The sequence below is a fragment of the Cajanus cajan genome, chromosome 4 (genome assembly GCF_000230855.2).
Source record: "Cajanus cajan strain Asha chromosome 4, NIPB_CcT2T_4, whole genome shotgun sequence".
Classification (NCBI taxonomy): Eukaryota; Viridiplantae; Streptophyta; class Magnoliopsida; order Fabales; family Fabaceae; genus Cajanus; species Cajanus cajan.
The window spans coordinates 34,694,187-34,717,772 of NC_138520.1; the positions used below are offsets into that span (position 1 = coordinate 34,694,187).

Here is a 23,586-nt window from a genome sequence, read left to right on the forward strand (position 1 = left end):
GGAAGTGGCTTGGAAATTTCATATGTTTCAAGCTTCCACTTAGGATATCCGACTAGTTGCTTAACTTGCTTCTTTTAAGTTTTCTTGTACTTAATTGTTTTATTTTTGTTGCCTATAAACGTCTAGAATTGTGTAGTTTTATTTGCTCACGTTCAGTTAAGTGTCAAAAATAAACAAAGTTGTAAAAAGCATACAAAAATTTTTGTGAAAAGTTTTGGGGAATTGGAAATACCACAAAGGAGTTTAGTGATTTCCACTTGAAAAGGCTTGGTTATTAAGTGGCTCTTTGTAGCTCACCTCCCTTGATAGTGCAACTTGTACACTTAGACTTCCAAGTGCTATTTTCATTCCTCGAAAATACCAAAAAGATTTTATAACTTTTTGCATAGCATACAAATTCTTTTTGCTTAACCATGAGTCATCATTCTCAAGGTAGTAGTGACTTTGATACTCCTAAAAGTTTTGAAAGAATTGTCAAGGAGGTTGAAGCACTAAAACTTTGGAAAAATGATGAGATGCTTCAAAAACAAAAAGAGAAACTTGAAAAAGAAGTACAAATCATGGCTTTGGAACAAGAAATCCAAAAGATTAAGCAAAGGGAAGAAAAACTTTTAAAAAGATTAAATAAAAATAAAAGTCCAAAAGGTTCTTCTAGGAGCTCAACCAAGAGCTCCAATGATTCTCAAAGCCAAGATAATGATGGTAGTATGCATATGGATGCTTACTATCAACCAACACCTAGGAGAGTCATTAAAGAACACAAAGTGAGGGAATCAAGGGTTGATCTCCCTTACTTTCATGGAAAAGATAATGTGGACACCTACTTAGATTGGGAGATGAAAGTGGAGCAAATCTTCACTTGTCATAAAGTAGGTGAGGAAAGAAAAGTTCCCTTAGCCACCCTAGCTTTTCAAGGACAAGCCATGTATTGGTGGACATCCTTGGAAAGAGAGAGAAGACTTCATAATGATCCTCCCATCACTTATTGGAATGAGTTAAGGAGTGCTATGAGAAGAAGGCATATACCTTCCTATTATAGTAGGGAGCTTATGGATAAGCTCCAAAGACTCCAACAAAAGGGTATGAGTGTTGAGGAGTATAGGCAAAAGATGGAGTTATATATCATGAGGGCTGGGATAAGGGAAGAAGAAAGATTGACCATTGCTAGATTTCTAAGTGGTCTTAATTTTGACATAAGAGATAGAGTTGAGTTACTCTCTTATAGGGACCTTGATGATTTGGTCCAACTTTGTATAAGGGTGGAACAACAAAATTTGAGAAAATCCTTTTTTAAAGGTAAAACTCAATCTAGCTCTTATGTTAAGAAAGACTACAAGAGGGAGGGTCACTTTGATTCCTCTAAGAAATTTGGCAAAGAAAAAGAAAAAGAAAAAGAAAATGAGAAAAATAAAAATATTGTCACTTCTAGTAGCAAAACTAGTGATATCAAATGCTTTAAGTGTCTTGGGAGAGGACACATAGCCTCTCAATGCCCAACTAAAAAGGTGATGATTTTGAAGGGGCAAGACATTTATAGTAGTGTTGATGAATCTAGTTCCACTACTTCAAGTGATAGTGAATCAAGTGAGGAAGACCATTCCATTGAAAGTGCATATCCTTGTGATGGTCAACTTCTCATGATTAGAAGGCTTCTAGGAAGCCAACCTCATGAGTCCCATCTTTCACAAAGGGAGAACATTTTTCACACAAGGTGTAAAGTTTTAGACAATGCTTGTTCTCTCATTGTAGATAGTGGGTCTTGTTGCAACTGTTGTAGCACAAGGTTGGTGGAGAAGCTTGGTCTTACTATTATTCCTCATCCGAAACCATATCAACTTCATTGGATTAATGAAGATGGGGATATTAATGTTAATCAACAAGTGAAAGTCAAGTTCTCTATTGGTAACTATGAAGACCAAGTGGTTTGTGACATAGTTCCAATGGAAGCTTGCCATATTTTGTTGGGAAGGCCATGGCAATTTGACAAGAAAACCATGCACAATGGCCTTACCAATGAAATTACTTTCACTCATAAAGAAAAGAAATTTGTACTTCATCCTTTGTCTCCTTCACAAGTGATAAAGGATCAAGTACAAATGAAAAAGAAAAGAGAAGAAGAAAAAAAAAACTTGAATAAAAAAAAAAGAAAAGAAGGAAAAGAAGCATAAGTTTTCAAAGAAGGATGAAGAAAAATTTTTTCCAAAAGAAGGAATTCAACAAGAACCTTTAAAAGAAACTTTGATTGTTGAAAAACCTTCTTACATTCTTCTTTGTAAAGGTATGCTTCAGTGTCATAATTTAAGCATTGAACTTAGTTCTTTATCTCCTCAAGTTTCTCATTTATTAAAGGAATTTGATGATATATTCCCTAGTGAAGGTCCACAAGGCCTTCCTCCTTTTAGGGGTATAGAACATCAAATTGATTTTGTGCCTGGGGCTAGTCTACCCAATAGACCAGCCTATAGGACAAATCCTCAAGAAACTAAGGAGATCGAGAATCAAGTCCATGAATTATTGAATAAGGGTTGGGTACAAAAGAGTTTGAGTCCCTGTGCTGTGCCTGTATTGTTAGTGCCCAAGAAAGATGGAAAATGGAGAATGTGTTGTGATTGTAGGGCCATTAACAATATCACAATAAAGTACAGGCACCCAATCCCTAGACTTGATGATATGCTTGATGAGTTACATGGTGCTTCCATATTTTCTAAAATTGATCTTAAAAGTGGTTATCACCAAATAAGAATTAAAAAGGGTGATGAGTGGAAAACTGCTTTTAAAACCAAATTTGGATTATATGAGTGGTTAGTTATGCCTTTTGGTTTAACTAATGCACCAAGTACATTCATGAGGCTTATGAATCATGTCTTGAGAGAATGTATAGGAAAATTTTTTGTTGTTTATTTTGATGACATATTAATCTATAGTAGGTCTCAAGATGATCATTTAGGACATCTTAGAGAAGTTATGATGATCCTTAGGGAAAACCAATTATTTGCAAATCTTGAAAAATGTACTTTTTGTGTGGATCATGTGGTTTTCCTAGGGTTCATTGTAAGCAAAAATGGGGTTCAAGTAGATCCCGAGAAAATTAAAGCCATTCAAGAGTGGCCCAAGCCTAAAAATGTTAGTGAAGTTAGGAGTTTTCATGGATTAGCAAGTTTTTATAGAAGATTTGTACCTAACTTCTCTAGCATTGCTTCACCCTTGAATGAGCTTGTCAAAAAAGATATTTTATTTGAATGGACTTCAAAGCATGATCTAGCATTTCAATTACTTAAAGATCAACTTACTAATGCACCCATTTTAGCTCTTTCTAATTTTGAAAAGACTTTTGAGCTAGAATGTGATGCATCAGGAGTTGGCATAGGAGCTGTGTTATTGCAAGGAGGACACCCCATTGCATATTTTAGTGAAAAACTAAAAGGGGCCTCCCTCAATTACCCTACCTATGATAAGGAGTTGTATGCCTTGGTTAGAGCTTTACAAACTTGGGAGCACTATCTTGTGTGCAAAGAGTCTGTCATCCATAGTGACCATGAGTCACTTAAATATTTAAGAGGTCAAGGTAAATTAAATAAGAGACATGCCAAATGGTTAGAGTTTCTTGAACAATTTCCATATATTATTAAATTCAAGAAAGGAAAATCCAATGTTGTAGCTGATGCTTTATCTAGGAGACATACCTTGCTTGTGTCCCTAGGAACTCAAATTCTTGGATTTGATAATAATAGGGAATTGTATGAAGAAGATCTTGAATTTGGTGTTAATTATAAAAAATGTCAACAAAAAGCTTTTGATGGTTTCTATATGGCTGAGGGGTATTTATACAAAGAAGGAAGATTGTGTATACCCCAAGGATCCATTAGGAAACTATTAATTAAAGAGAGTCATGAAGGTGGGCTTATGGGGCACTTTGGTGTTGATAAAACCCTTAGTTTGCTAAAAGAAAAATTTTATTGGCCCCATATGCGAAAAGATGTCCAAAGGCATTGTTTTAGATGTTTAGCTTGTTTACAAGCTAAGTCTAAAGTAATGCCTCATGGAACATACACACCTTTGCCTGTTGCTTCTTCTCCTTGGGTGGATATTAGCATGGATTTTGTGCTAGGTTTACCTAGAACCCAAAGGGGAATGGATTCTATTTTTGTGGTAGTGGACCGTTTTAGTAAAATGGCTCATTTTATTCCATGCCACAATGTAGATGATGCAAGCAACATTGCAAAACTTTTCTTTAGAGATGTGGTTAAACTTCATGGGCTTCCTAAAACTATAGTTTCAGATAGAGATACAAAGTTTCTAAGCCATTTTTGGCGTGTCTTATGGTCAAGACTAGGAACTAAACTCCTCTTTTCAACTACTTGTCATCCTCAAACAGATGGCCAAACTGAGGTAGTGAATAGATCTCTGTCTACTATGCTTAGGGCAGTCCTAAAGGGTAATCACAAATCTTGGGATGAGTTTTTACCTCATATTGAATTTGCCTACAATAGGGTAGTTCATAAAACTACCAATATTTCTCCTTTTGAGGCTGTTTATGGGTTTAATCCTTTAACTCCTTTGGACTTGATACCTCTTCCTAATGTTGAACATTTCATTCATAAGGAAGGGGCTTCAAGGGCTGATTTTGTTAAGAAACTTCATGAAAGGATTAAAATTCATATTCAAAATCAAAATGAGAAATATGCAAAACAAGGAAGTAAAGGCAAGAAGTCTATGATCTTCGAGGAAGGTGATTGGGTTTGGCTTCATTTAAGAAAAGAACGTTTTCCAAATCAAAGGAAGTCTAAACTCAGTCCTAGAGGAGATGGTCCCTTTCAGGTCTTACAGCGTATCAATGATAACGCCTATAGACTTGATTTACCCTCTGATTATGGAGTCAGCACCACTTTTAATGTCAGTGATCTTAAACCTTTTGTAGGTGCTAGTGATGATGAGGAAGAGTCTTCAGATTCGAGGATGAATCCTTCTCAAGAGGGAGGGAATGATGGAAGAGCATGGGCTAAAGGCCCAACCACTAGAGCTATGGCCAGGAGGTTACTTGAAGATTTGACTGCTTTAGAGCTTAGTGGGCCCAATGGCCTTGGTGGGCCTAGGGTGCTTCTTACTTGGGCTTAATTGATTATACTCCATGTTTAAATGTACTTTCTTAGTTTAGGAATCTATTTTCATGTTGGTCTTGTATTTTGACCATAGATTAGGGTTTAGGCTAGTTGGGCCTAGTTTTGGGTTTCATGGGCCTTTGGGCTTTTGGTACCCAATATTGGGCTCATTATTTTCCTTGTAATATTTCCTATTGATTGTATTCATTACACCATTGTATTTTGGTCATTAGTTTAGGATTTAAGGAGGTTTAATAGTTCATTTGAATTAGGACAAATTAGGTCAAATTTAGGATGAATTTAAGTTGCATTTAGGTCACACTTTTGGCACCACCTTGGTTGCACAAGTGTGACACCGAAATGCAACCCTAAATTCACTCTAAATTCAACCTAATCTATCATTTAGCTCTACATGACCGGTCATGAGCATGTGACACAAGGTTTGAATTCAAATTTGAATTTGAATTCAAATCTTGGCGCCAACATGTGACCAATCATGTGGCGCCAAGTGTTCTCCTCAAATTCGGATGCTATATGTTTCCCTCCTCTCATCTTTTGTACTCACTTTTGATCATAATAGAAATTTGTGAGCCTTTGGCCGAGTTTCCTCTCTCAAAAGTCCCCTAGAGTTCATCTTCAAAACCTTAGGATTCCACCTTAGAATCCTCCTCTTTGAAGTGTGCTCTCCATTGATGCTTGAGCTTGGATGCTTCCTTCCTAGTTTAGGTTGAGTTCATCTTGAGTTCGTAGCTGGCAAAGTGTTCATAAGTGAAGAATCAAGTCTCCTTTGAAGAAGATCCGGCCTAAGCAAATTCGTGGAGAAGAATCACTTTCACTTCTCCTAAGTTTGCTATCAAAGGGCAATCCCATCATCATCATAAGCAGGCAGCCTGGAGAGGCCAGGCATAATAATACTCAGCATTTACTCATTTTCCCACCATCAAAAGGGCACCACCTACCAGCAATCCTCGTCTTCATCAAACGTCCTCCCGTAGAAAAGGGACAATCACATCATCATCATCAGCTGGCAGCCTGGAGAGGCCAGACATAATAATACTCATCATTTACTCCTTTGCCCACCATCACAAGGGCACCACCTACCAGCAATCCTCGTCTTCATCATACGTCCTCTCATAGAAAAGGGGCAATCACATCATTAGCATCAGTAGGCAGCCTGGAGAGGCCAAGTATAATAATACTCAGCATTCAGCAGGCAGCCTAGAGAGGCCAGGCATAATAATACTCAGCATTCAACAGGCAGCCTAAAGAGGCCAGGCATAATAATACTCATCTTCAGCAGGCAGCCTAGAGAGGCCAGCAATAATAATACTCCCTCTTAAACAAGCTACAAATAACGGGACACATTATCACAAGAGAAACAATGGAGCTTCTACTCGAAGACTGAAGATCAGGTGTACAGTTTGTCAACCTTGTTACCCAATAGAGTACGCAATCAATGCTCAACTGCTCTAAAGGGTGAGGATACGAGCAAATACACCTGTCCAAGGGAAGAAATGTAGAAGCATCAACATAGAGACGAGAAGAAGACCCGGACGAAATGTCTATGCCTTTACTTGCCTTTGGAAAAGTAGCACAACTGTTCCAAAGGACAAGTAAAGAGGGGCAGCTGTAGACACCCAATTTTGTCCGGGGGCATACAAACAACAAGGTAGGACATCAGAGGGCCCAAAAACCCAAATCAACTAGTTTTAGTGGCCTCGAACGAGCCGTTCCAAAATCCGAACGGGCCGTTCCCAAGTCTGGAACGGGCCATTCTTGAATTGGAACGGGCTGTTCCAAGATTACTAAAAGGGCCTAAAACCCTAGTTTGGAACGGGCCGTTCCAAACTCCTAAAAAAAGGTTCAAAACCTACACTAGAACGGGCCGTTCCCAAACTGGAACGGGCCGTTCCAAGTTATTAAAAAGGGCTAAAAATCATTGTTTAGAACGGCCGTTCTAGCCTAGCCAATTATGTGTTAATCTCACCACTGGAACGGGCCGTTTCAGTTTCAGAACGGGTCGTTCTAGTTACAAATTTAACACAATGTTTGGATCCATAACGGGCCGTTCCGGTTTTGCAACAGGCCGTTCAGGAAACCCTTCTGATGCCTATAAATAGACAGCTTGGGCACAGTTCTCAGAACCCCCAAAAATTTCGTCCAGCACTCCCTACAGCTCGAAATTTATCTATTTTTTTTTCTCTCTCTCTTATTGTATTTCTTGAGTATTGTGAGGCAATTGTAGTGTGAAAGATTGCCACAAAGCACCTAAAATCTCCCTATTTTGAAGATCCAATCGAGCTCATTCAAGAGGTATTTCAGTTAATTTCTTTCTCTCTTTTTTTATTTCTTATCTTTAATAGTTATTATAATAAAAACAATCATGTAGACATTTTAGGGTTAATTGTATTATTTAAATTTCAAGTATGTAAATAGTTATTAATAAAGGGGATCTAATATTTAATTTATTACTCCTTATCACATTAACTTCATCATAGGGAACCGATTGAGGGCGTTGTAGGGGTGCTTAATACCTTCCCTACACGTAACCGACCACCGAACCCAATTCTGGTTATCAAGGCCATTATTGAAATTTTAAAAACCTTTTCTTTTTCCAATGTTTTGAGTAAAACATTGGTGGCGACTCCAAGAACCTATTTTCAAAACCATTAATTAAGGATTAGTTTGGTGTCCGGGCATTCCTTAATTGATGAGATCTTTAAAAGGATGTCTAAACCATTATTCGCGAGAACAAAAATTTTCAAGTTGCGACAATCCTATGGATAGAAAAGTCATTCATGTTTCAACTATGATGATAAAAAAAAATTGAATTGATATTTGGATTGTTGAAAGGATAAAATAAAATGATTTTAGAAAAGATTCTATAAATAATGGGTTCTTAGAGGAAATTAAGGATATACAATAGAAAGGTGAATTTATACAAGGGAGGAAAATATTGATAGGAATAGATAAGGTTGGAGATTTTAATTTAGAAATGAAAAATATCATACGATCTAGTAATAGAATTTGTATCCCTAATAATATTGAATTAAAAGATTTATTTTTGGAGGTAAGACATATAAGTCAATTATTTATCTAAGAGCTATTAAAGTCCATATAGACTTGAAAGAGATGTTTTGGTGTCCTAGAATGAAGAGGGGGCGTTGTAGAATATCTGGCACATTGATTAATATGTTAGAAATCTAAGATTGAGCATAAGAAACCATCTAACATGTTGCAACCATTGAAGATCCTAATATGGAAGTAAGATATTGTATTTATGGATTTTGTAGTAGGTTTATCTAAAACCTCTAGGAGTTGTGACTCTATTTGGGAAATTATGGATAAATTAACTAAGATTGCACATTGTATAATGGTATATATTAGGCATTACCTAGAAATATCATCATAATTTTACATAAAATAAATTGTGATGTTACATGAAATACCTACTACCATTGTATCAAATAAGGATCCTAGGTTTGTATCCAAATTTTGGAGGGAATTCTATAAAGCTCTAGGAAGCAAAATACACAATAGTTCAACCTATCAACCTTAAATGAATGGACAAGTAGAAATGACTATTCAATCATTCAAATATCTTTTCAGAGCTTGAGTATTAGAAGAAAAATTTAGTTGCATGGGAAGAAAATTTACCTTTAGTAGAAATTACATATAATAATGTTATCATTGTAGTATGGGTTTAAGATCCTGATGAAGCATTCCATGGATGTAAATGTAGAAAACCTTTAGTTTGGTGTTTGTATGGTGATAATTTATAAGGCCAGATGTGAGCCAACAAACCACGAATAAGGTAAGAATAACTTAGGAGAAAATGAAAATTCGCATAAACTCGGTAGAAAAGTTATGTTGATAAAAGGAGAAAACCTTTAGAATTTTAGAAAAGGGATCATGTATTTTTGAAAGTCACACTTGTTACTAGAGCTGATAGGTCTATAAAAACTAATAAATTTACCCCTAAATATAGTAGACCCTAAAAAATTTTGCATCGAGTTGGAAATATCATCTATCAGGCAGTCTTATCACCTTTCATGAGATGTTCCATGAGTCATAATTAAATATCTTAGATCTGACACATGTCATAGAAGCTAATCATATGTAGATAAAGAAAACCCAACAATTGAACCAAACCCTATTAAGATTGAGGGTAGAAGGATTAGGCGTCCAAGAATGGAGAGAAATATATATCAGTAGTTAAGGTTATCTAGAATGACACAAGAGATAACAACATTTGAAAACTCAAGGAGAAAATGAAAGTAGAGTACTCTCACCTATTTATATAGAATGTGGTAGAAATTTCGAGGACGAAATTTATTTAGTGGGGAAGAATTGTAACATCCTAAATTTTGTAACTATTTATCTATAAGTTTTTGCAAATTATTATATATATTAAATATTACGTAAGTTACTATGAATGAAATTTATGTAGCATTATTTAACCAAATTTTATAAATTCAATAACATGTATTTTATTATCTAATTTGATTGTTTCTCGGACAGCGTTGAGAGCACGCTGTAAAATATGAGAAACTGAATTTAAGAAAATTTAAGTAATTTGTAACTTAAATAATAATTTATTGAGTGTAGATTAAGAATAAATACAGTTAAGAGAGAAAATATCTAAATTAAAATTTATAAAAATTCTCTAAGGATTTAACTATAAAAAAATATTCTGATAAAACCTTAAGCTAGAAAATTATGAAAAAATGTTCAAAAGGATATAATAATTTTATCATCGATATAGTATGCTTGTAAAAATTAATAAAAATGTATAGTTTGTTGAAATTAAAATACAAGTCTCAACCAATGAAATTATGACACATAAGCAAATCCTAATTTATTTAATTAATATTAATTAACATAATTAAGAGATGATCAAGAGACAAAAGTTTGTATTTTTTAATGGTCAAGATTCTAATGATGATATTAGTATCTCAAAATTATAATTAATTTGTAAGATATTTTAATAATTCTACAATGTTCTAGAAATTTCTACAGAATTCTCCAAAGTAGATATCTAATTACCAAATGATTAAATGTGTTGGAAGCTTAACTATTAAGATATTTAAATAACTCAATAAATTTCTATAAAATTCTACATAATAAAAATCTAGAATGGATTAGATGCTTAACCATTAATATATTTAAATAATTCTACAAAATTCTAGGATGTTTTATAAATTTTCTACAAAAAAAGAGGGACACATAATCACCATTTGATTAAAATGATATGAAAACTTAATCATTAAGATAACTAAATAACTCTATAAAATTCTAGAAAGTGAACATCTCATCACCAAATTATTAAATAAATTGGAAACTTGATCATTAAGATACTTAAATAATTCAAGGAAATTCTAGAAAGTCCTATAAATATCTACAAAATGGACACCTAATCACTATGTTATTAAAATGTCTTAGGAAATATCAAGAAATATCTACAAATCCAGAAGATTGGAGAATGGAGGTGGAGACTAGTATAAATAGGAGAAACCACACACCAAAAAGCTCACCAACAACCCTTAACAACTAGACATAAACCAATGCCAAAGAAACACCCAAAAATACTCCATCTTTTCCACAACCAAGGAGGAAAACAAGGAGTAAACAACTAAAATTTCAAGAAAAGGGGAAGAAAGGAAGAAGATAAGAGGAAGAAAAATAAGTATGAAAAGAAGAAATCAAGGAAATTAGAAGAAAACTAGCAAGCTTGGAGAAATAGGTATGGGTTAGATGTTTAATTTTATTCATGTCCATATAGTTGTAGAATAAATATTGTTCTTTACTTATAAGTTTTGATGCATGGAACCTTAGGTTATTTGATATGGTTTTTTATTGTACTTTTGGATTAATTTGATGTTTTAAGGTTGAATCTCGAAGTGGTTGATTGCTTATGATTGAATGTTTCTATTGAAATTGTTTGAATTGTATTTGAAGAGTTTGATTGAGAATAATTTTTGAAGTGATAGATTAATAGTGATGCATATTGCATATTTCATAATGTCATTTTTTAGTCAAAAGATTTTTGGGGGGAAAAGAAAAGAATTTCAAAAAATAAATATTTGAGAAATGAATTTTGTACCAAGGATATTTGATAGAAAAAGAACGAGTTTTGTAATATTGAAATGATACTTTTTACGTGAACTCTTTTCTTTATGTTTACTATCCGAGACATTGGTGGCCAGAGATTGATTGTGATAGTGGGTACTGTCAAGGATAGTTGGCAGTACGAGATGGATAAAGAAAAGGATAAAGTTAGAGAGAGCTTGATATAGTTGTGAAAGTCTGGCTGAGGTATTTGTTTTATGCTACCAATGTCAGAAGATAGTAAATGGGGTTTAAGTAGAATGGGTAAGACGGGACCTCTAGTCTGGGGGATAGACCTTTGGTCTAAGGAGTGTTTTGGCATGGGAAATCGCATAGATGGCCAGTCTTTATTGATTCTGTGTCATGGTAGCCTATCAGGTGCACTAACACTCTGACTACTGTCTACTTGTTCGCGTTTAGTGGGGAATTGCCGAATCACTAGAAAGAGTGATGTTAAGCTCTAGCTTCACTAAACACTCAAAAGGGAAAATCTCCATGGAGTATTGAGTCAAAATGATTTTTAAAAGTATATTTTTAGTCAAAAAATGCATCTCATTCTCATAAGCATATTGCATTATTTAGGCTATTATTAATGAAAAATATTATCAAATTGTTGTGTGTCGATAATTGTATGAATTTGTTATGCACTTGTTTGATTTGTTTGTGTGAGATATGAATGAAATTAAATGTCTAACCCCATAAATATTTTTAAACCCAGATATTGGAGATCTCAATGCAAAAAAAAAATTGGATGTGCAGTTAGAAGGTCAGATGCAAAAAATCCAGAGCATAGGATTGGGGTTTTGTTTTACTAAGTTTTTATAAAATAGTTTGAAATATCTAGTGACTTTTATTGAATAAAACTTTAATTAGATAAATTTAATTCATTTGTTTAAGTATCTTTTCTACACATTATAATAATATAAATATTATTAACCATAATTAATTAGTTATAATTAGCATATGTAATCTGGAGAGGGGGTTACAACAGGCAAAGCCTAGAGACGATAAGGTAGTAGACAAAATCCCCACCACATACGTAGAGCTACTACCTCAACTCCTAGAGGCTTCAATGATAGTCCGACTTCCTCCAATGAAGAAGATGGACCCTCCTTACCCGCCATGGTACAAACATGAGGAAAGGTGTGACTATCACTCTAACTCTCTAGGGCACTCCGTAGAACGATGCAAGGCCCTACAATTCTGTGCAAGGACTTATAGACGTTGGGTGGTTGAAATTTAACACCAACACACCCAGCACCGAAAAGCACCCATTGCACAAGCATGACGAGGAGTGACCTTGGAGTATAAAATTGAGAGATTACTGGAGTAGGGGGCTCTCTTTTTCAAAAAATAAAAAAATAAAAAAAAAATTAATTCATGCTCAAACTCATGACCTTCGCCCATGGTTACGAGTTCAAAATAAGGGCTTATATAAGTTTTTACATTCATCAATAAGATATGTCATTTCTACAAATCTCTATTTCTTTCCCTTCTCCCTCTTATCACTAAAATCTAAAACCAATCATAGTGCCCAAAAACCAAAAAAAAAATAAACAAAAAATAAACATGAATGAAGATAATAAAATTAATCAAAGCTTCGAACATCTACGACGTATTATCTGAGTATAAGGAAATCATTTCCTCGAAACATAAAAGGATAAGAAAGTGATCAAATGCAAAATCATAACATTCTCATTGCACAAGAAGAATCTTACAGAAACATCGACTCAATTTGGTTGACAAAGGAAGCACAAATCTCGGTCCATGAAAGAACTCTCAACACCCGTAGGCCAGGGCAGCATCTTTCTCCTTGGTGTACGGACGAGGGCAGTGTTAATCACCAAAGACACTAGTCCTCCCAAACGCAGATGGCAGGAGGTTTTGTCAAAGCAAAGAAGTCACTTGCAAAATACCGCTAGGATGAAAAATCGCAAAGGGTGTCCTAGGCAAAAAAATAATAATAAAAAAAAGAGACCAAAACTTCCCGCTAGGATATGTCCTAAGCAAAAATTAGGGATCTAAAAAGATTAAAAGTAGCAAGAGACGACTTTCCAAGTTGAAAACCAAAAGGCGGCTTGAATACTCCTGTAAAAGGCCAAAACTTTTTGAAGACTCTGCCCCAGACTCAGATATGTAGTCCAAGATAATTAGAAGAATGATTATAATAATTATCCATAGAAATGTTTGTTTAGAAACTTAAACACTGACCTACCTCAACCATATATTCATTCTAAATCATCTTTTTTTTCCTTTCTATCTTGTCCCATCCTAATGACATATATTGTTGATGGTTGTCAAAATTTGAACATGTCCAAAAAAATAAATGACAATAACCCGCTGGGATGAAAAACCGCAAAGGGCATCCTAGGCAAAAATTAGGGCAAAAAAAAGAGTAAAAAGAAAAAAAAATAGCAAAAATAACCTGCAAGGATACATCCTAGGCAAAAGTTAGGGTGTCTAAACAAAAAAGAAGAAAAGAGAGAGCCCCAAAACGGTTCAATACATCAAACGCCCAACACAACTAAATGTTGTGCATCAAGCAAAGTGTGACACCCTCTACCCCAACATACATATACAATAATTATAAACAAATAAAAATTTTCATCAATAAAAATCAAATTTCCAACCACGTAAGGGTAAAGATTTCACATTCATAAACTTAATCCAAATAACATGCCAGTAAAATTACAAAGAAATAAAACTGAATTTTCCAAAATAATTTAATAAGAACATTTTAAACTAATCTTATCTATGTCCCGATGTCACATGTCCTATCAGAGCAAAACCCAACATAGAAGCCTAAGCTTCATCACCAACATCCTCAGCCTCACGCTGATGATCACCTGTATAACAGTCAAAACAGAACAACACGAGAAAAGGGAGTGAGAAACATCTCACTCTGGCTCACAGTGTAGAAATATACGCCGAATAGCCAAACACAAACAAAATAAGTATAACATAGATAAATTAATAATAACATCACACTCATCCAAGACATAAACCATCACTTTATCATATAACATTAAGAATGCATATGCATGGACACGGACTACATATTATCATGCATGTGGCGCCAGTAAAACATCACATGGCATATTGCCGCTAGCAATACACGAAGAGTAGTATAGGAGTACATGCCGGGTCACACCCTCTACGCACTCTCACTAGAAGGATATACTACCAGAGTCTCGTCGGGATAGCTAAGCCGCGCAAGATACATCCCATGCACACAATGGGCGAGACTGGGACTTCCAAACCGAGCTATCCCCAAGGACTAATCCCCAAAGCTTTTAAACTAGGGGGCTTTCTCTGGCGGTGTATTCCATATCGTACCCTTAAAACACTTATGCAAATGATGCATGTCATTCAAGACTCTATGCATTCTCATATCCCATTATCATTTCTCATTCCCATATCACATTATCATGTCTCATTATCACTTTTCACATCATCTCATCATATTCACATAGTCATCACTTTTCACATCATCTCATCATATTCACATGATCATCATTTTTCACATCATCTCATCATATTCACATAGTGTCTACAGAGCACTCAAAATCATATCAAAATTGATCTATTTTCAAAAATAAACACATATTTATACATCTCATTCAACAAGGAATACATCAGAACAATCAGAAAGCAAAACAGAAAATATTCATATTTTGCCTGTTTCTCACAGGGTTCCCACAGAGCACTCTAATTCATATCAAAACTTGTTTATTTTCAAGATTATATACATATTTACACTCAACAAATATCAAGAAACACAACAGAAAACTTAGAAGGTAAAACAGAAAACATTTAAAATTTTCCTGTTTCTCATAGGGTTCCCACAAGAACCCACAGAGCACTCTAATTCATACAATAAATATTTAAAATAATATAATTTACTCATATAATTACTTTTTAAACAATCTCCTCTTACAATCACTAATTCATTCCCTTAGGGTTTCCCATAGGAACCCACAGAGATCTCAAATTATATATTTATTTACATATAAAAAGAGCAAATAGAAGAAACAAACATAATTGGGAGAAACTCCTCCTAAAGAAGCATACAACAAATACAGGATTGAGGGCCAATCCCACTACCCAGCATACAATCCCACACCCAGAGCGAGGTTTCTCACTCCCCCCTTACCTCGATAAGCAGGAGCCGAATCTTGCTAGTCGCCCCCTCTAGGTTGACCTTCGTCTTCAGAGAGGAAGGAGGAAAAATATTAGAAAATGAAGAAAATGAATTTTAAAGAGTGCAAAACGCTCTATTTATAGGCATCAGGCCGCGACCAGAACGGCCCGTTCCGAATCCAGAACGGCCCGTTCTAGGCACACGAAATAGGTACAAAAGCCTCTCCCAGAACGGCCCGTTCCAAAACCAGAACGGCCCGTTCTGGGGTTTCCGGAACGGCCCGTTTCAATGTGGAACGGCCCGTTCTGAGTCAAACTTTGTTCTTTTAAAATCACATCCGGAACGGCCCGTTCCCAAAGTGGAACGACCCGTTCTGGGTTAAAATTTTACCCACGCATGCTTGATTCGGAACGGCCCGTTCCTAAAGTGGAACGGCCGGTTCCAAAGCTATGAAAATCCAGGATTATTAGTTAATGAATAAATAAATAACATATATATATATATATATATATATATCAAATTAAAATAAAATATCAAAACAATTTAAAAGATGATTTTCTTCAAATAATAATTATAACAAAATATCATAATTAATAATATTATACAAAATAATTTTCATAAATGATTATTATTAAAAACCTTTAAAACTTCAATCAAACCCATTTAATTAATCACAATAATTATAAGGAAATAATCTTCTTAAAAACAAAAATAAATAATAATTATTCGTAGTATTAGTAGAAAAATTTAGGATTTTACACAAAGTAATTTATTCGTGAGAAGGAGAAAAGGGAAGCCACCTTCTAAAAACTAAAATCAACATGCATTGCATGCATCCAAAAACATTTCACACACTTAGAAAGCTTTCTTTATCCAAGGGGGATTATTCAAAAATAAATAAATAAATCTTGCATAAATAAGCATTCAGCATTTTTGCATCCCAACAAGAAAAGCCAAGAAAGGAAAACACAAATTCCAATTGACAGCATATGAACAAAAGACAAAAGTAGCCAAAATTAGAGGCATCACGACACACCTCCTGCCCAACATCCTTGGGGCAATATCTACCACAAGTCAAGCAAACCCATGAGGGCACCGACAATTTCCTAAGAATACAATAAAGGTCTGGAGAGACTGTACTCACCTCCCAATCCAGTATACGACAAAGTCATGAGGGAAAGGTCTGGAGAGACTGTACTCACCTCTTAATTCGGTATACGATAAAGTCGTGAAGAAAAGGTCTGTAATCACATCCCAATCCGATATATGACAAAGCTGTGAGGGAAAGGTCTAGAGAGATTGTATTCACATCCCAATCCGGTATACGACAAAGCTGTGAGGGAAAGGTCTGGAGAGACTGTACTTGCATCCCAATACGGTATACAAAAAAGATGTGAGGGAAAGGTATGGAGACACTATACTCACATCCCAATCCGGTATACGACAAAGCCATGAGGGAAAGGTCTGGAGAGACTGTACTCGCATTCCAATCCGGTATACGAAAAAGTCGTGAGGGAAAGGTCTGGAGAGACTGTACTCACATCCCAATCCGGTATACGACAAAGCCGTGAGGGAAAGGTCTGGAGAGACTGTAGTCATCTCCCAATCCAGTATACGACAAAGTCGTGAGGGAAGCTGAGCTACGAAAATACTCCCTTTTCAACAAGCTACAAATAAAAGAACGCACTATCACAAGAGAAACAACGGAGCATCTACTTGAAGATCGAAGATCAGGTGTACAGTTTGTCGGCCTTGTTACCCAATAGAGTATGCAACCAACACTCAACTACTCTAAAGGGCGAGGACACGAGCAAATACACCTATCCAAGAGAAGGAATGTAGAAGTGCCAACACCAAACAGACGAGGAGGAGACCTAGACGAAATGTCTACGTCTTTACTTGCCTTTGGAAAAGCAACACATAGTTACTCCAAAGGACAAGTAAAAAGGGGCAGCTGTAGACACCCAATTTCGTCTGGGGGCACACAAACAAGGAAATGGACCTCGGTTATGAAGGGAAGGAGCTTCTGAAGTAGGCAAACAACAAGACAGGACATTAGAAGGCCTAAAGGCCAAGTAAGGTGGTTTTAGTAGCCCGTTCCAGGATGTTCCAAAATCAGAAAGGGTCGCTCTGAACCCCGGAACGAGTCGTTCCAATATCAGAATGGGTCGTTCCAAAGTTACTAAAACACCTAAAGATTGCTAGGCTGGAACGGGTCATTCCAAAACCAAAACGGGCCATTCCAAACAAGTGAAATTTGGAACGGGCCATTCTGGAAAGGGCAACTTTGTGTTAATTTTCACTCTGGAATGGGTCGTTCCGTTTTCAGAACGGGCCGTTCCAGGGTTCATAATTTGCACATAACGATTGGCCTAGAACGGGCCGTTCTGAATTTGGAACGGGTCGTTCTGGCCCCCTTCTGATTCCTATAAATAGAGGCCCCGAGTACAATTTTCAAGGCGCCCAGAGAAATTTTGAATAAGACTCCTTTGAGCACAAAAATTCTCTATCTGTCTCCCTTCTATTGTATTTCTTGAGACTTGTGTCGCATCTCTATCTTCTCTCTCCCTCCTATTGTATTTCGTGAGATCTGTGAGGCATACTGTAGTGTGAAAGGTCGCCACAAAGCACCTTCTCCATATTTGAAGATTCAATAAAGCTTGTTCAAGAGGTATTTCGATCAATCTTCTTCTCTCCCTTTTATTTCTCATCTTTATCTTTTTTTTTGTTATAACAAACTTTATAATGTAGATATTTTAGGGTTAATCGCTTAACTTATATTTTAAATATGTAAATAAATATTAATAAAGGGGATTCAATATTTAATTTATTAATTCTTATCATGTTAACTTCATCATAGGGTACCGATTGAGGGCGCTGTAGGGGTGCTTAATACCCTCCCTACACGTAACTGAGCCCCAAACCCAATTTTGGTTATCAAGGCCATTGTTGGATCTTTAAAAACCTTTTATTTTCCAATTTTTTGAGTAAAATATTGGTGGAGACTCCATGAACCTATTTTCAAAACCATTAATTAAGGATTAGTCTGGTGTCCAGGCATTCCTTAATTAATGAGACTTTTAAAAGGATGTGTAAATCATAGGTTGCGAGATAAAAAATTTTCGAGTTGGGATAAGTACCAAAGATAATTTAGGAAAAATTGACTCAAAAACCGATGAAGGTATCCTACTTAGATACTCTGAGAGGTCAAGAGCCTATAGGGTGGTCAACAATAAAACTAAAATTGTTGAGGAAGCCATTCACGTTAGATTTGATGAACACATGTCTGATAAAGAAATATTAGAGCTAGGTAATTTCTTTGAGAATATGCAGGTAAACGACGATCAAACAAAAAAGCCTGAGTTTGAAGAAATAGCGACTCAACAGGACGAAAGAGACGATAGGGAACCAGTCAACCACAACTAGAAGATGAAGACTCATCATTCGCAAGAAAAAATCATTGGATAAGGAAATGATGCATTAAGAACTAGAAGTTCGTTCAAAACTCAAGGAAAAATTTCTCTGCTATCCTAAACAGAGCCAAGAACCACAGACGAAGCATTTTCAGAAGAAAGCTGGGTTCAGGCCATGCAAGAAGAATTGAGTCAATTCCAGAAGAATGATGTATGGAAACTTGTTCCAATTCCTAAAGACAGGTCGATCATAAGAACAAAGTGGGTATACAAAAATAAATTGGATGAATCTGGAAACGTGGTAAGAAACAAAGCAAGGTTAGTTGCAAAAGGGTACTCTCAGCAGGAAGGTATAGATTTTACTGAAACTTTTATAAGAGGAAAAATTGACAGCACCTTGTTTAGGAAAGTAATCAAGGATGATTTCATAATAGACCAAATCTACGTAGACGATATAATATTTGGTGCTACTAATGAAAATTATGCCAAGAATTTTCCAAGCTTATGCAGGATGAATTTGAAATGAGCATGATGGGAGAACTAAAGTTCTTTCTAAGACTCCAAATCATCCAGTCAGACAAAGGAATCAAAATTTATCAAACAAAATATACAAGAGAACTTCTGCAAAAGTTTAAGATGGAAGATGCAAAACCAATGAAGACAGCAATGCATCCTTCAACGACTCTTAGTCTACATGAAGAATCACCGGATGTTGATAGCACAATGTACCGAGGAATGGTTGGTTCTCTCTTGTACTTAACAGCGTCAAGACCTGACATCATATTTCGTGTCTACGTCTGTGCTAGGTTTCAAGTACGACCTAAGGAGGTACACTTACAAGCGGTTAAAAGAATTTTAAGATATCCTAAAGGAACACCTAACCTAGGAATCAGCTTCTATAGAAGCCAGAATTTTTCTCTACTAGGATACTGTGATGCAGATTATGCAGGGGACAAATGGGAGAGAAAAAGCACTAGCGGAGGATGTCATTTCCTTGGTCATTGCTTAGTTTCATGGACTAGCAAGAGACAAAGCACAATTGCCTTATCAACTTGTGAAGTTGAGTATGTTGCCGCAGGACAATGTCTTACGCAACTGCTCTGGATCAAACATCAACTGGAAGACAACGACATTTACGAAAGTAATATTCCTGTACTCTATGATAACACTACTGCAATTAACATTTCCAAAAATCCTGTCTTGCGTTATATGACTAAGCATATAGAGATTAAACATCATTTCATTAGAGATCATGTGCAAAAAGGAACATTTGAATTGGTTTATGTTAAGACTGAAGAACAACTTGCTGATATCTTCACCAAACCTCTTCAAGAAGATAGATATGTTTGGCTGAGAGATAGGCTACGAATGGAATTGATAGATGATCACTAGAATGTAATTCTCACCTTCTATTTCTTTTTGCTGATTACAAAGGGGGAGAGAAAGAATACAAAATCTATCAAACTAAATTGATCACCAAGTAAGGGAGAGAGAATTAACTTAGAGCATTAACTTAGGGGGAGAAACCTCATAATATTTGCTCTGTGTCTGATACAAAATGCCTGATGTGTATAAACATGTATGAACTTGATAGATTATATTTTTCATCATCAAAAAGGGGGAGATTGTTAAGTCAGACAAAGCGCATTTACAATTCCCACCAATGTTTTGAATATGACAAATATAATACATATTGTTATTACTAACATGTACATTAGTGTTTCAGTCGGATAACGAAAAGTCCAAACAGTGGAATATGTTCAAGCATAATCTGGCTTTACAAAACATCAGACGATAGAAAGGCCAGCATCAAGACTAAGGTTGATTCAGGGTAAAATCTAGATACAAAGTCGATCAACAGAAGCCTGAGGCATCAGACGGAAAATTGGCCAAGTCATCGACATGAAGTGACCATCAGAAAAAACCAATATAAACTAGAAGACGAAGTTATCACTTCCATACTCAGACGAAAAGGGTAGTCAGATCAGAAGTGGTATCTTGTAACCAGACGATGTCAAGAATATTGAAGCACGTCTGAAGTCCACTAATCACATTGAAAGGAATTATACAAGAAACACAAGAGGATATCAATGTGAATAAAAAAAATGGGCAAGCATGCATTCACAAGTTAAAGTTGAGTGCGTTAGAAAAACAACACCTACTTTTTAGAAAAAGATAGCACCGCAGCAGCTAAAAGGATGAGGAAAGCACAAATATACCTACATCATGATTGAAGTCAGAAATCGAAGAAATCAACTACGCGGAAAGACTCCACGAATACAAGCAAACATTTAATTCAAGATCAAATGCATTAAATGAGAAGATCTGCATGAACATGAACGAAGCCTCCATCTGCAACGACACAAAAGCCACGCTCCAACAGAAAAATTCAAATTCAAACAACAGGAAGATTTATCAAAAGTGTATAAGTATCGAGGCCAAGAGGGAGAAGGAAGAGAACTAAGTAGTAGATAAAACGTGCAATACGAAAAGATAGTAAGTAGCTGTCGCCACCCGCCGAAACGGACCTTGGCATTCGCAACGATGGTTGGACTCTTTTTATGTTTTGAAAGATGATGGTTTGTTAGAACGACTTATTCTCAAACTGAGACCTCATCGAACTAACAATTTTATTTAAATGACTCTCACCAATCCATGTTAATCCCAAGCGGGACCCTCCATGGATTAGTGGTTTTCGCAAAAAGAAGGGGTTCTTGGAGTCGCCACCAATGTTTTACTCAAAACATTGGAAAAAGATATAAGGCAATTGATTTTCGCAAATCAACTTCGGCCATTACAACCAGAGTTGGGTAAGGGAGTCGGTTACGTGTGAGGAAGGTGTTAGCACCCCACAACGCCCCTTTCGGGTTCCCTATGACAAATTATTTCATAAATAATAGCGTAAAGTTACTAAATTACCCCCATTTATTAGAACGATTATAAGTAAACTATCTACATGTTGAAAGCGTGCAATGCAACAATCAAAAAGCGATAAATGAAAGCGGTAAAAGAAAGGAGTTGGAAAGAAACCTTTGAAGCGTGCTTTTATATATTCAAAAAGAGTTAGGAGGCTTTTTGGCGCTCCTTCCCACTACACGCTCACTCGCTCCTTTCCCTAGAACAAATATTAACTATGGAAATCAAAGAGATTTCCCTTCGACTTGTTCGAGTCTCAAGCTTCAAGGCTCATTGTAGACCCCTAAAATTGTCCGGGTCGGAAATAAAGCTTGAAGACTCTCGAAGACTGAAGGAAGATCAGCCAGAAGGACTCCTGGAAGGCCCTAGGAGGGTTCTCTGTAGGTCTAGAGGTCTTAGAATAGCTCAAAATAAGGAAGTGGAGGGAATGAAGCCCAATACGGCCGTACTGAACTTAATACGGCCGTATTGAAGCTTCAATACGGCCGCAGTGAACTCAATACGGCGTATTGAAGTTTCTGAAACTTCAATACGGCCGTACTGAAATCAATACGGCCGTATTGAAGCTTCAATACAGCCGTATTGAACTCAATACGGCCGTATTGAAGTTCAAAAATTTCAATACGGCCGTATTGCTTCTGTAGGCCGTATTGCGCCTATTCCCTATAAATATGACGTCAATTGGACGTCATTCCACACTTTTGGAGATAGTTTTAACCCTCTCCTTGAGTATTCTGGGGTTTTTGAGCAGTGTTCTGCCCTAGAAATCACTCGGAGAGTTGATCCGACAAAGTTTTTTAGCCCCGAGCCATTTTGCTTGAGGATCGAACCTAGTCGAAGGGAAATCCTCCGGATTTCCATAGTTAAAAGTTTTTAGGAAGGAGCGAGCGAGCTTGTAGAGCGAGGGAACGCCAAAAAGCTTCCCAGTTTTACTCAATATATAAAAGCACGCTTCAAGAGGTTTCTTCTTAAATCCTTCCTTTTACTGCTTTCTGTGTGCATATTTAAACTGTCATCATGTAGATAATTAATTTATAATCGCTTATAATAAATAGGGGTAATTTAGTAATTTTACGCTGTTATTTTAGAAAATAATCTGTCATAGGGAACCCGAAAGGGGCGCTGTGGGGTGCTAACACCTTCCCCACGCGTAACCGACTCCCTTACCCGACTCTGGTTGTAATGGCCAAAGTTGATTTATAAAATCAATTGCCTTATCCCTTTTTCCAATGTTTTGAGTAAAACATTGGTGGCGACTCCACGAACCCTCCTTTTGCGAAAACCACTAATCCATGGAGGGTCCCGCTTGGGATTAATATGGATTGGTGAATCATTTAATAAAATTGCTCGTTTGACAAGGTCTCAGTTTGAGAATACGTCATTCTAGCAATCCATATTTTTAAACAATTAAACGAGTCCAACCATCCTTCGCGAATGCCGAAAGCCCGTTTGGGCCGGTGGCGACAGATGGCGACTCCGCTGGGGAAGCTTCGAGAGTCAGTCCCATTTAGTGACAGATTGTTTTTAACAAATAATAGTTAAAAATTACTTCATTACCCCTTGATTGTATGATAATATGATTTATTTTGTGGCTTTAAATAACTGTTGTATGTTTAAATTCCGCAATTGTTTGAAATACAAACTGTACACAAACCTTTGCACACAACAGTTCCCTCTATACCCGGGGGCATGAGTGATTAACCATAGGGAGTGGATGTTAGTACGGCCGGTTGAATGGGTCTATAGGAGCCTACGAGACCGTTGTCGGAAAAACATCACTCAAGGTGATAACCATGAACTTAAGTCCGACGGTGCGTTGGAACTTTCCATCGACCCACGACGAGAGGAATTGGGTCCCTATAATGGGGGCACCTTGGGGGCCTCAGACCGGTGAGAACAGTTAGATCCA

General features: G+C 36.4%; 1 pseudogene; it reads left to right on the forward strand.

Moving 5' to 3' along the window:
- The first annotated feature begins 19,397 nt into the window (after positions 1 to 19,397).
- LOC145957282 (secreted RxLR effector protein 161 pseudogene) lies at positions 19,398 to 20,153 on the forward strand (annotated as a pseudogene).
- Positions 20,154 to 23,586: the final 3,433 nt, after the last annotated feature.